At 39.9% G+C, this 13572-nt stretch overlaps 1 long non-coding RNA gene across 3 annotated transcripts in view; it reads left to right on the plus strand.

Moving 5' to 3' along the window:
- The first annotated feature begins 428 nt into the window (after positions 1-428).
- LOC120384641 overlaps positions 429-13572 on the plus strand; it is a 77736-nt gene continuing 64592 nt past the window's right edge. For all 3 annotated transcript variants that reach the window (XR_005589007.1, XR_005589006.1, XR_005589005.1), the window contains exon 1: positions 429-627. This is a non-coding gene — a long non-coding RNA (uncharacterized LOC120384641). The remainder of the gene's footprint in view (positions 628-13572) is intronic.

A 13572-nucleotide genomic window follows, 5' to 3' on the forward strand; every position in this document is an offset into this window, starting at 1 on the left:
AGCTTTCATGTATTATCCTTGCAACTGCAGGAGCAAGGCATATGTGGAAATCTGTGATACCCTGTCTTCAGTGAGTGAGCTGCACAAAACAGAACACTTATGATAAAGCTCCAGAGAGGTAATCTAGATGGAAAAACTATATATTTCAGATTCAAGAAAATAATACAGAAAAAAAGCATGTTAAGTCTTAGAGAATATGCAGTGACAGTAACATTTTGTACCTGTGCTGGAACTCTAAATGGCAGCTGCCTCACAACTGCTCTTGCAGTAGGGTTCTCTGCCAGAAACACAATGACAGCGCTGCTGCTTAGTTATATATTACTCATTTATGTGTTTTGTGCTGTGACCCAGCCAATATTGCTGTAGCTTCCAGAAGTCCCACTATGGTGGGGTGTAGTACCCCTTTAAGGAACAGTCTGAAGTTTACAGTTGAAGCAAGTCTGAGAGCAATGAAGATTACCCTGTGCCAGCCTGGGGGCTGGGCTATATAAACAGGAAGAGGAAGCTGAATAGCTGTGCTGGAGCAATGGGGCTGTGGTTTTACTCTCAGGCTCCAGGAGACTAGACTCACTGGGCTCAGAGACTTTGCTCACTGTAAGTTTAGGTGTCCTGAACGAAGGCCCTGAGGTAAGGGTCTTATGAATTTTAAGACCACTCCTTCCAAGGTACTTTCATAAAGAAGACAGAATTGTTTTAATAGTTTGGCTTGGGTCCTTTACACCCAGTCACAGACCAGTTCCCCAATATGCTGAGTAGTGTACAAACAGCATAAAAGAGATGACCACTGCCCTAGAGAACCTGCAATCAGTTAACACTGATTCTCATGCTATATATTTTGTGTATCCTGACTTGTGTTGTTTAACTTTTCAAGCCATTGCTTTGTATTTACTCTTGTTTTGTTTTTAGCATTTAATTTTCTGTAGCTGCTAATGTACATGTTTGTGTATTTTTACACACACACACCCACACCCTATCTACCTACCTAACAGCTGGCGGTGTGGGGGGCAAGACAGCTACTGATCCTGCTAGATAAAGGAAAAAATTAATCTGCCTTGGTTTAGAGGCAGTGGGCAAAACCAGCCAGTTAACTACCTCCTGAAGAGCATGTTGTCAGGGTCCTGTGGGGCTACTCCCCTCAGACCAGTGGGGAATAGAGGTGGTACTGGAGTGGTAAGGGCTACTGGAAGAGAGTTGGCTTGGGTTGGGGTAATTTCCACTGCAGAGCTCCAGAAGCAGAAACTGACGTTTTCTGAGTATTGATTCCACCAAATCCAGATAAATGTAGGTTTCCTATTCTGGATCTCAATCACCCCACACAGTTTCATACAGTCCCACATTTTCAGACTGCCTCCCTTTTTGGGTGCCCATCTTGAGACCCTCTGTCTGAAAAGAAGGCCTCTTAAAGGTATCTCAAACTGGGCACCCAGAATCACTCGTAATTTTTTTTTATATATATAAAATCTTCACTATTATTTTTAACCATACTAAAGTAAAAGTGCTTTTCAGATGTATGCCTCAGTTCTAGGCAATAGCTATAGCTTTTTCATCATCTATCTTTAAATGAAGCATTTCTTATTTTAGAAATAGGTATAATAATAGAATTTGCCTCCACGCTCTGGAGGGGAGGGCGAAACCCTTATTTTAAATGCACTATCATAATGGACTGTTACCAGAGAGCTATTCATACAACAGATGCTGTGAAGATATTTGCTGATTCTGTGTGTTGCTGATTAACCTTTGTAGGACCAGACTTCTACCCTGTAGACACAGGAACGCAAATTCTCTCTAAGTGACTCTGAGTGCTAATAAAAACCACAGCTAATGCAAGATAAGGTATCTGAAATATTCAAAGTTTCTGGAAACATTTGCCCTCTGTTGCATGTAGCTGAACTCCTCTTCCTCCTACAATATCAATCGTTGTGCTCAATTCCATTTGTCTGTTTGAATTAGAAATAATAATCAGGTGGTTCAGTTATACTTAGTAAATAAACTAAATAGTCCCTGTAGCTGTTCATTAAAACCTCCATGATATATGCATCAATTACCAAACAGCTTGAACAAAACAGAGGTAAATTAACTTTCTGAAACCTATTGTCATAGCCAAGAAGTGTGCAAAGCATTAAAAGTGATTTCATGGCTTAAAGTTCATCCAAAGTGCTATTAGCTTTACGTCCAATTTTGGACTGTCAAGGGGAATATTTACAATAGTAATTTCAGATCATTATCTTAGCATTCCAATGCAAATAGCCACAATTTAATTCATTATCACTCACATTACATCTTTATTTTGCCACCAACTGGTAGCTGACATTTCCCAAACTACCAGGAGGAAATGCTAATTAGCCCAGAGTGCTCTCTTACCCTTTCTTAACTTTATCATGTTTTTGTCTTTGTCAGAGCAACCTGAAACATTCCCCTGATTCTGGTCATCTGTTCCCTCCCTCCCCTACCACCTCAGTGACCTAGGTGGCAAATGGGAATGGTGGACAGGCTATTAAAATAATGCCCCTCTCCCTGTCTGTCTTTCTGTGCAGTGCCTAGGAATGCAGTGTCAGAGTGGTGTAAAAAAATGACCCCTTTCCCTCAGCTTACCCACCCAACTTAATTTAGAAGATCTAAAGTGATCTCTGGAGTGGAATAGTACATGCATTAATATGCAAATGAACTGCCAAGAAAGTTCAGATTTGCATTTAGACTGGACAAAGGGGAAGGAAATGGCTTTTTCATGCTGTTCCCTTGCATCACCACCGTTTCACAAATTACTAATCCCAGAAATGATGCCAGAAGGGACTTTCTCACTACATTTCATTCATGCTCAGGTGGGTTTGATTCATCTCAATACGCCTGGCATTTTACTGTAAACCTGCAAATTTTAAGTGAGGCAGCAAAGCCTCTGAGGTTCTAAGAATTGAATATGTCTGAAATAAAAACAATTAGTAAACATCAAATGAAGGATCCCCTCCTGATGGGGGCTAGAATAGCAGTAAGTAGGGGGTAAGGTAATCTTATGACTGTTTCCCTAAGAACTAACAATTACATCTAGGAGAACATCTTCAGACCATTAGGGAATAATAATATTCCAGACTGCATATGTACCATGAATGAGAAATTCATACACTGAATGCCAAATTTATTGAAGGAAAAAGATCTTTAAATCAGTGCATTAAACCTGTCTAACCGCTTTTAGAGTGGATAGAATTTAGACAGCTCATCCAAGTGTCCTTATGTGGAATCAGCAGCCTAGATGGCTTTAAAATGAGAAATCATTGTAGAGTTAAAACCCAGTTCAGGGTCCCTGCTGTATAAAATCCCAGGAAATTAAATATTTCAATAAATACTTTTCTAGAGACCCTCTTTAGGTCTGAGATTTACCCTGAGCAGAGAAACACTAGTAAACTTCACTGCAGCAACTGAGTCAGAGATTCTATATCTGAAAACAGTCCAGTATTTAATGACTTTGGAGCCTTACAGGGCAGGTACTTTTCAGAAATAGGTGTTAAAGGTACTTGCCCTGGGGCATCAACAAATAAGAATTTCCAGACCAGTTTTATGTTTGCTGCTTAAGCTTTCTAGGAGAATTTTCCCCCTTCTGGCTACTGCAGCAAAGAAAATACCATAACTCATCACATTTCTGTTTGCCAACATTTATTTGGCCTTTGGTTTGTGACGGGGGAGGGATGGACAGTGCCTCTTACTCCTGGGATTACACTTTGATGTGTCCGTTTTCAAATGCACACAAACTGAAGTATTAATTTTTGTAGAAAGGCAAGGAAGTTTTTCAAGCTAAAGACTCAACCTATCTTTATTTTAACTTTGCTGCTTTATTGGGGGAACTACTCATGGAGTAAGGAGATCCTTGGCAGGAACTAAGGCATTAGACTCTGGCCCAAAATCCACAGCATAGTCTAGTATTGTGTGTGTAACTGAAGTTATTTCCTAAACTTAAAATAATTTGTGTTAAGAGGTAATTGACTGAGGAGAACATCCTGGGCTTAATCCTCCATTGCCTTGCATCTTGTGTCATTAAATGAGCATGTAATGAGTGCAAAGTGGATGTAAAATATTACCACATAGTAGCATTCTACTCCCACTTTGCCCAATGAATTCACATGGTGTAGGGTGATGTGAAATCCAGCTGCCTCTCTCTCTCTTCCAGAGGTTTAATAGTGAGTTGTGCAGAGCTGAGGGGAGGATGGAAGTTCTATTTCACGGAAGATTTCAAAGTGTGTTTTCATTCTGAATTGGAGCACCATCCAAAAACATTGAAATTTTGTGTGAAGGAAAATTCCCAAGATAATTTTTCAGGTCATTCAAAATATTTTGTTTTGACAGAAATGTTTTGGTTTGATTTTAACTCTTTTTATTTTGTATTATGTTATAATACTAAATAAACAAAATTTCAATTAAAGATGTTTCGTAAGAGAAATAAAAACATTGTTCTGATAATGTTAAAAAGGAACATTTTGACAGTCATTTTTTTTTCTAAAAAAACCTCTGGTGAATTGAACTTGATTCATGAAGCATTTCTGTTCTGATGGAATTGCATATTCACATGGAATACGGTTCCATCATAACTTCTTTGACTAGCTCTAGGGTTGTATGCAGTGTTGTGGCTCTGTCAATCCCAGGATATTAGGCAATGAGATGCAGACCTGAAGAAGAATTCTGTGTAAGCTCTAAAGCTTGTCTCTCTCACCAACAGAGAAGTTGGTCCAAAAAGGATATTACTTCACCCATCTTACCTCTATAGCTCTAGAGTTGAGATTTAGTTTCTTTGTTTTTTCTCATGACAATAGATATTTTCCCTAGTTTAATATTTCATTTCTTTGTATCCTTCCTTTTTCATTTGATTAGTGGTCCTCTGTGGGTTGCTCCATGTGACTTGTATGCTGGTCCTAGTGTTGTCAACCATTCTTTTAAAAACAAGCAAACAAAACCAGTGGTCTTATTGAGGAGACTTTCTGGCATACCACAAGCTGTCATCTTTCTTTTGATCTCGAATCATGAATGCAGTTCCTCGTGTGTTTCTAATGTAGTCTGTAGAGGCAGTTGAACTAGAAGATATCCAATGGCTAGGTGGCCTTAGAGGATTCCCTCAATTCACATTGTACTCAAGATCACTCACACAAGGAAGAAGGGGATGTGTGTTAACTAATTAAAGAAGGGGTGGGATGGGGTGGAGATTAGAGCTAATAGACATGCTTTGTCTCTAATGTGTTCCCCTCTACCTGCAATCCAAGCATCTGTGAGTAATCACCTCAGAAATCTTTTTGGTGCCATCTAGTTGGAAAACAAAGCATATTTTTTGGCACCAGAAATATGTTATCAAATCAAGTGCTGTATCAGTAGATGATGTGACTCATTTGACATAGGACCTGGTTGCCTGTTCAGTGGGAAAACTGGGGATTTGGCAGGAGAAGAGGAGGAAATCTCTGAGAGCTTTTCCTCACAAAAACTTGTCTTTTGTTGTTCCATTTTAGGATGAGAAGGATTTGCCCATCCTGCCCTTTCCACAACCCTCCCCCTTTCTGCACAGGGCTCCCCCTTCCCCCTCCTTATCCTGGAGTATCAGTAGGATGCCTTGGTTCTTCATTCTTTGTCCCTGGTGCCTTCACTGGGCCATGGGGACTCTCTAGAATGGAGCAAGGAACTCGGCACAAACACTAGCAATCTTTTCTTTGAAAAAGTTAGTGATCTTTTGTTCAGGGATATAGGATGGTGGAAAATAGGGAAGAAGATCTTATTAAGGTAGCAACTAAGTGGCTGATGGTGCAGGTGTGGGAGTCCATGTAGTTGGAGGAATAATGCTCTTTGCCAAGGAATATGGTAAAATTGTGAGACCAGAAGAAACATTTTGTGTAGGAAATTCAAGTGGTTGCTTCAATAATTCATGTGATTGCTATGGAAGTTTGTCATGCTTTTCTTGATCTGAAAGCAGCGGCTAGGAGTGCTAAAACAATTTCTCCTCTGATCTGAATGTATTGCTTCTCTGCTAAGACTTAGAAACAGTTTCTTTTCCTAATTACATTATCTAACAACATCATTGAAGTTAAAGCAGGATTATATGGGGCATGTTGTACTTGTGGGATGTGCAGCAGATATGGTACAGCTGGCATGCAATTGACCAGTCTGGAAGGCACTATACACTGGTTTCCCAGAAACTGGCTGGATCATTAAGTTAGAATCTGCGTGTTATCATTAAGTTGGAATCCTCCGGGGGTCAGGTTTGGTTTTGTGGCTCTGATTTCTTGTCTCTCTGAACCTCAGAGGAAAGAAGAGGCTTAAAATAATTTGTTCAATTCTATCCACGCTCCTCATCTCTCTTTCTTCCTCTGTCACCCTGCCATTGAACCCCCATCCAATGCACACGGCTATGTTCTCAATAGGTTCGTAATGCAGAGATCTAATTCTGAATGGTGTGCTGACTTCAGCAGCTCTTCTGACTTGCACAAAAGGTGATTTTCTTCCTATTTTAAAAATTCTCTGCAGATTTGCTCTTCATCTCTGGTTCAGTCAGGGAACCGCAGTGATCTCCTGAGCTTGGTGCACTTTGTCACAATTAGAATCTCTAGTAAACCTCTAGTTAGGGCTCTAAATGAACAGCGGTACTCCATGAGAAGGCTTTTATGAAAGCTAATCGAGGTATAGTTACAGTAAAGAATACAAAGTCTGATCCTGGCTGTAACTCCTCCTCCTTAATAAAAGAGAAAAAAGGAAATGAAAGGGAAAAAAAATAAGTGACAGTGAGAAAGCGCCTTTTCTCTTCTGAGTCCCTTAGATCTTCAGGAAGGCTTTGAAGAACCATTTTTTTAACATAAAAGTTTTTCCTTTTTACTTTTTGTAAGCCTACACCTTTTAATGCAATGACCATGACCCTTCGTTTAAACCACTGTGTCCTATCTGAAGGGCCACAGCGGTACTAAGCCAGACTAGATCTAGTGGTTAAGAAGAACTCTTTCCTATTCGTTTCCTTTTATTTGATATTTTTGTAATTCTCTTTCTCTCTCTCTCTGCTAAAGCAAGTATTTTAGGCTAAAAAATATTCACCGCTGTCGCTAAAATTTTAACAAGTTCCCCACCAGATACTTTCAGAGGGTGCAATTTTATGATCTCAGATCTACAAAGTGGATTTTGATTTTAATATTCCATGTTTGTGTGCATGTCTATTAGGAAAATAGAATATCCAACATAACCATCATGTGGATTTGAGAGCTGGAATTTGCTCTAAATAAATAAAAAGGTAATTCTCCTACCTTTCAAATCCATACTGACTTCTGGTACTTAGGCTTCAGGAATATAGCAGGCTCCACAGAAGAAGACATGCTTATTTTTACTTTTTGTCTTTTGATAGCCTGACTCTTATGATTATCTGGGCATGCATTCTTGAGAAGCTTTAGGTTAGGCTTTTTGGTTTATAATATGATCAGGCAGATGTTTATGTGTATGTATGGTCTTCATTTTTCCCTGAGACTTTTTAGGTATTTAGCATGAACAAAATTACTCCAGCAAGTGGGAATTTAGCACCTTTTGATCAACAGCGTTTCTAAAGAAACTGCTGTGAAGTCGTCATGACTCTGTTGTTGTCAGTTCCTCCAAACCTATTGCACATCCTTGGCACAGATCATCCCTTCTCCACTTTACTGCTGTCCAGCCTCTCTGGCTGGCCTAATAACATATGATACTGTTGTGTTTTTCGTCCACGTCGTGTGTGTTTTTGTGGTTTGTGGCTATGGGATGAACATTTAATTCCATACAGTGTGTTAATGTGTTGAACTCTTCATTGTTCTGTCCCGAGTGGAAGAAAGTCATAACTCAGGCTATACTGTGGGAGTTCTTGGCAGTAGCTCCAGTGAATTCAGAAGAATCCTTGCTACTGGACTACATTTTCCTGGCTGGTGCAAAGTAGTCTGGATCCTTGTGCTGATCCCTTTCCTACCCACTTTGGGAGCCATGTTAGTATGGTTGATGTTAGCCTGAAGGAGTCTTGATATCAAGGTAGTGTAAGGCACAGATTGTACTCACCTGATGATAATGTTGAGGGGGGAGGGGATATCCTTGTGCCCACTCCCCTCACTCATGTACCAGAGCCAGAGGCAATCAAGCTTATGTTTTGTTAAATGACAAAGTCTCGTCTTTTATCGATTGGCCTTAATTCTTTACATTTTTATAGTTAGTTTAGTTTCCAGTGCAATGCTGTCTGAAATACCACAATTCTTTCCTATTCTAATTATGAAAAAAGACTGTTTTATCTCAGTGGCTGTTAGTATATGTTGACTCTTTTTAATGGTGACTAGTGCTTGTCATTTCACAGGAAATAGCCAGTTTTACTTCTTATCAAGACTAAACACTTCTTGACAAACACAAGAATCTGATGCTAAAACTGGACATACTCAGCTTGTTTTGCCAAGCTGAGCTCTATAACCAGCTCCCTATCGTAGTGCCTCCATTTATCTTATACTTCAGTCATGATATCTAAACAACCTTCTGTATATATTTCTTCCTATCCTGAGTTTGGTGGAATGTAATTCTAAAAACTTGTGTCATCTTATAAAGACTGGAGTTACTGAGGATATTGGGAATGTAGTACTGGGACTTTTCCTCAGTTTCTTTAACATATACCACAAGGAGTTAGGGATCTTCAGACATATGTGAGTCAGGCAATGTTTGTTCCAGCTCTGGAAATGTAGTTTAAAGCATTGAATCCCAAGATAGCTCCCTGTGAAGTAATTCTCTGGGTGAAAGGGGTGGGGGGAAGAGAGAAGGACCTTTTACAATGTAGGACTTAGGACAGATGAGTGCAGTTCTGTGACCGCTGGACTCTTGGTTACCCATAACACACGCTGAATGGGGATTCAGTGTGGAATGTCAATGAAGGGTGAGGCTGTAGGGTAAGGACCAGTTGCAAGTAAGCTGTAAAATCTAATTTCAGTAATCCTTTTAATATTAATAAAGCTGGCATGCAATTAATGCTGCCAATTAAAGACTGACGTTCCTACAATAATATTCTTTCAATTTGCTTTTTGCAGTGCTTTCACCTATGCCATCTGCGATGTTTGTATATCTTGGTGACCTTTTCAACAGTTTATTGTTCTCATTTTTCTGTCCATATGAGAGAGATGGAATTCTCCAAGGGAAGCTACTTAAACATATGGCAAGATATAATATTATAGTGTAGAAACTGGCCTTTAGGATTGCCTGTGCATACTGTAACAAGATCGACTTAAGAACTTTTCCTAATTTTCTCTGTTGGGGAGGATTTTGTTATTATTTTGAGGGAAGATTTTCAGCTGGTGTAAATCAGCATAGCTCTATGGGCTTTTATGGAAGTAGGTCAATTTACACTAGCTGAGGATGTGGCCTCTTCTGTGTTAAGCATGACAGTCTCTCAGTTTTCAAGACACACAAAAAGGCATTCTCTGCATTGAGGTGCTCATTGTATAATACAATGGGATTTGCTAGTAGACCCAGTGAACATGGGTTCTGGGTCTGGGTTTTTTCTCTCCCACTTCCTTCCCTTTTTGGGGGGAGGGGGAGGATTTGACTGTTGTGGGTTACCATTTGCAAGTATCATAGAAGAAGTTTCCTTAAGAAGAATTTGAATGAGGAAAGGGTGGGGTCTGAAACTGGGATTATGGGTTAGCATCCATGCCTTGGGAGCACCATGGAAGAAAGCATGACAATAGGAGTGGGAGAAGAAAACCCATCAGGTGATGAGACTGACGATGGTGGTGAAGTGAAGGGTGGGAATGTGAGATAAACTGTTGTGGTGAAACAAGATTCGAGATGAAAACTAGGCAAGAATTGTGAAGAAGATGAAAAAGAAGGTGAGGAATTCAGTTTGATATGATATACAACATGGGCAGAGACAGAATAAAATATGCCAAATAGCCTTATCAAAGCAGGTCAACCCTGAAATAAAGAAGCCAACATTAGGGGTTAGAAGCCATTTCATTCTCCAATCCAATGAATCCTTGGACTCCTCACAAAGGAATGACAAATTGTGTGGGGGGTGGGGCGGAATTAGTGATCTGTAATTGTATAGAGATTCCAATCAATTGATTTCACCCAAGACCCCGAACAGCTGGATTGTAACAACTTTGATCATCACTGAGCTGAGCAGATCTCCAGCAGATAACCTAGAGTGAAAGGTGCTGTTCACCACTGTCATTTTATTCAGTAATCCATTTCCCCAAATGCCTGATGTTTTCTTCCCACGTTTGTTTGTTCGTTCAGGAAAGCTGACTAATGTTCACTCTCCACAGTGAGGTTCATTTTCCTTATTGTATTCAAAGCTGTAACATTTTTTAATTAAACATCATGAACAGCATAATTAATGAAGTAGCTTAAATTTGGATCAGTGTGGCAAATAACTTGATGTTTGTTGTGTTTGAAAGAATAAGATCCCAAATCAAATACGATAAAGAACCAGAACAATAATTTAGGGCTGTTCACATAAGTTTGTAGCTCTGACTTCAATGGAGCTACACTAATTTACCAACAACTGAGGATCTAGCCCTTTAATTCTGTAACTTCAGATTTCAAATATATACTAAAGTGGTGGGGAGGATGTGCTGTAGGCAAATATTTTCAAAAATAATTCTGATTCTCACTGTTTGCTTAGTCCATGGAGTTGTCTCAGAACACCAACTACAACCTGTGAAAACAAGATTGTTTGTTTCCCTCTGGAACTTCCTTGCATAAATATTTCAGTGACAAGATGCATAAATTTACAAAAGTTTGAGGTAAATTGAAAAGAGGAAAAAATAAGACAGACTGGCTTGTACACCAATAAATATTACATTGCCTCTACATAATAAAGTTATCTAAAGGACACAGAATTATCAAAGTTACCAGAAGATCTTATACAAGGGGGGAAGTGAATTTGAGAGACCATCTTGTAATACAGTTGATGATTTTATACGTCTGTCTTTTAATGGCAAGCTCTGACACCTACTCTGTAATACCATATTATTTCCTGATTTTTCTCTTCTATCCCTTTATCTCTGTTATAATCTCTTCTGAATGATCATTTCTTTAAAAAGTAAAGATGGTCCTGAACATTGCCAATATCCTTGTTACTTCTTTGCCCCATCTGATGAATTTCACTGAATGAAATGCAATGAATCTGATTGAATTTCATACTATTTACTTCAGACCGTTTCTCCAGTTCATCCAGATCATTTTGAATTTTAATTCAATCCTCCAAAGCATTTGCAACTCCTCTAAGCTTGGTATCATCCCCAAACTTTATAAGTGTACTTTCGATGCCATTATATAAATCACTGATGAAGATGTTGAACAGAACCGGACCCTGATCATTCGAGGACCCCACCTGATATGCCCTTCCTGCTTGATGGTGAACCACTGATAAGTACTCTCTGGGAATGGTTTTTCAACCAGTAATATACCCACCATAAAGAAGCTCCATGTAGTTTTGTTTGCTAGGGTTTTTTTTTATGAGAATGTCATGCAAAACAGTATCAAAAGCCTTACTAAAGTCAAGATGTACCACATCTACTGCTTCCTCCCAGGCTTGTTATCCTGTCAAAGAAAGCTATTAGGTTGGTTTGACATGATTTGTTCTTGGCAAATCCATGCTGACTCTTACTTATCACCTTATTATCTTCTGGGTGTTTGAAAACTAATTGCTTAATTATTGGCTGGATTATTTGCTCCATTAAATTTCCAGGTACTGAAGTTAAGCTGACTGGTCAGTAATTCCCCACTTTTTCAATCCTCTGGAATCACTCCCATCTTCTATGACTTTTAGAAGGTAATCACTAATGGCTCAGATATCTCCTAAATCAGCTCCTTGAGTATTCTAGGATGTATTTCATCAGGTCCTGGTGACTTGAAGACACCTAACTTGTCCAAGTAATTTTAAACTTGTTGTTTCCCTATTTTAGCCTCTGATCCTACATCAGGCCAATGTCCAGCCACTTCCTCAGTGGCGAGTGAGGGTCGGGTGGGGAGAAGGAGGGGAGAAACCCAGTACTATCCACTACTCTGGGTCCCAGACCAGGGACTCTGTAAATAGCAGCCACATGCTGCATCCCCTCTAACCCATCATTCTGTTTCCCTGGGCCACATCCCCGCAGCCCCAGCACCTTCTTCGCCCTTGCTTCAGTGCCCCAGCAATCAGCCCGGAGTTGCTTTTGCTCCCCTGCTCCAGCTAAGCACTGCTCTATCTAAGGTGTTAGCCTTCTTCAAGGCAGCTACTCCCTCCTTGAGCTCCTGGGAGCAACTAAAACTGTGCTGCTCCACAGCCCTTCTTATATGGGCAAGCGTGACCCTGATTGGCTGCTTCTTGCAGCCTCTCTCTAATTGGATGCCTCCTGCACAGCCTCCCTAAGGCTCTATTAACCCCTTATGGGCCAGTGTGGGGCAGATGCCCCATCACACAGCCTTTCACTTTTAAATTCTGTGCCATTATCAATGGGAAATGACTGCCTAGGAAGGAGTACTGCAGAAAGGGACCTGGGGGTCATAGTAGATCTCAAGCTAAATATGAATCAACAGTGTAACACTGTTTCAAAAAAAAGCAAACGTCATTCTGGGATGTATTAGCAAAAGTGTTGTAAGCGAGACACAAGAAGTAATTCTCCTGTTCTACTTTGTGCTGATTAGGCCTCAACTGGAGTATTGTCTAGTTCTGGGCGCCACATTTCAGGAAAGATTTGGAGAAAGTCTAGAGAAGAGCAACAAAAATTATTAAAACTCTAGAAAATATGAACTATGAGGGAAGATTGAAAAAATTGGGTTTGTTTAGTCTGGAGAACAGAAGATTGTGGGGGCATGATAACAGTCTTCAAGTACATAAAAGGTTGTTACAAGGAGGAAATAGAAAAATTATTCTCTTTAGCCTCTGAAAATTAGGATAGGAAGCAAATTGCAGCAAGGGCGGTTTAGGTTGGACATTAGGAAAAACTTCCTAACTGTCAGGATAGGTAAGCACTGGAATAAATTGCCCAGGGAGGTTGTGAAATTTCCATCATTGGAGATTAAGAGCAGGTTGGACAAACACCAGTCAGGGATGGCCTAGATAATACTTAGTCCTGCCATAAGTGAAGGGGACTAGACTAGAAGACCTCTCAAAGTCCCTTTGAGTTCTGTGACATGTCACATTTTGCTCTTTCCAAAACTGCAGTTCTGGGAGCACTGCTTTGGAACAGTTTAATTTTCTTGAGTACAGTTTATTACTAAATACGATACCGTCATCAAAACAATTCAATATGCATAACCTAAATCTCCTGTCTTTCTTCCTTGCCACTTCCGTATTCAGGGTTGGTGACTTCTATAGCCTTCTTCCAAAACTCCTGATTGTATGCCAGGTTCTCATTCAGAGCGATTTCACTGGGGTCTGCTGATATCCAGTCCATATTCCAAGCATTTGGTATCCTGTTTGGTCATCTTTCAGTCATGATCATTGCAAGAGCCATCCTTCTGATATAGCTCTTAGGTCTTCACTGTATATGCCCATACCATTATATGGGCCTCCTTCAACTTGTCTTCAATTGGAGAAACCCTTATTAGGCCCCTTTACAACCTCATTTTGTTTCCTATCACTGTTGA

This window comes from Mauremys reevesii, linkage group 16 (assembly GCF_016161935.1).
Source record: "Mauremys reevesii isolate NIE-2019 linkage group 16, ASM1616193v1, whole genome shotgun sequence".
Lineage (NCBI taxonomy): Eukaryota > Metazoa > Chordata > Testudines > Geoemydidae > Mauremys > Mauremys reevesii.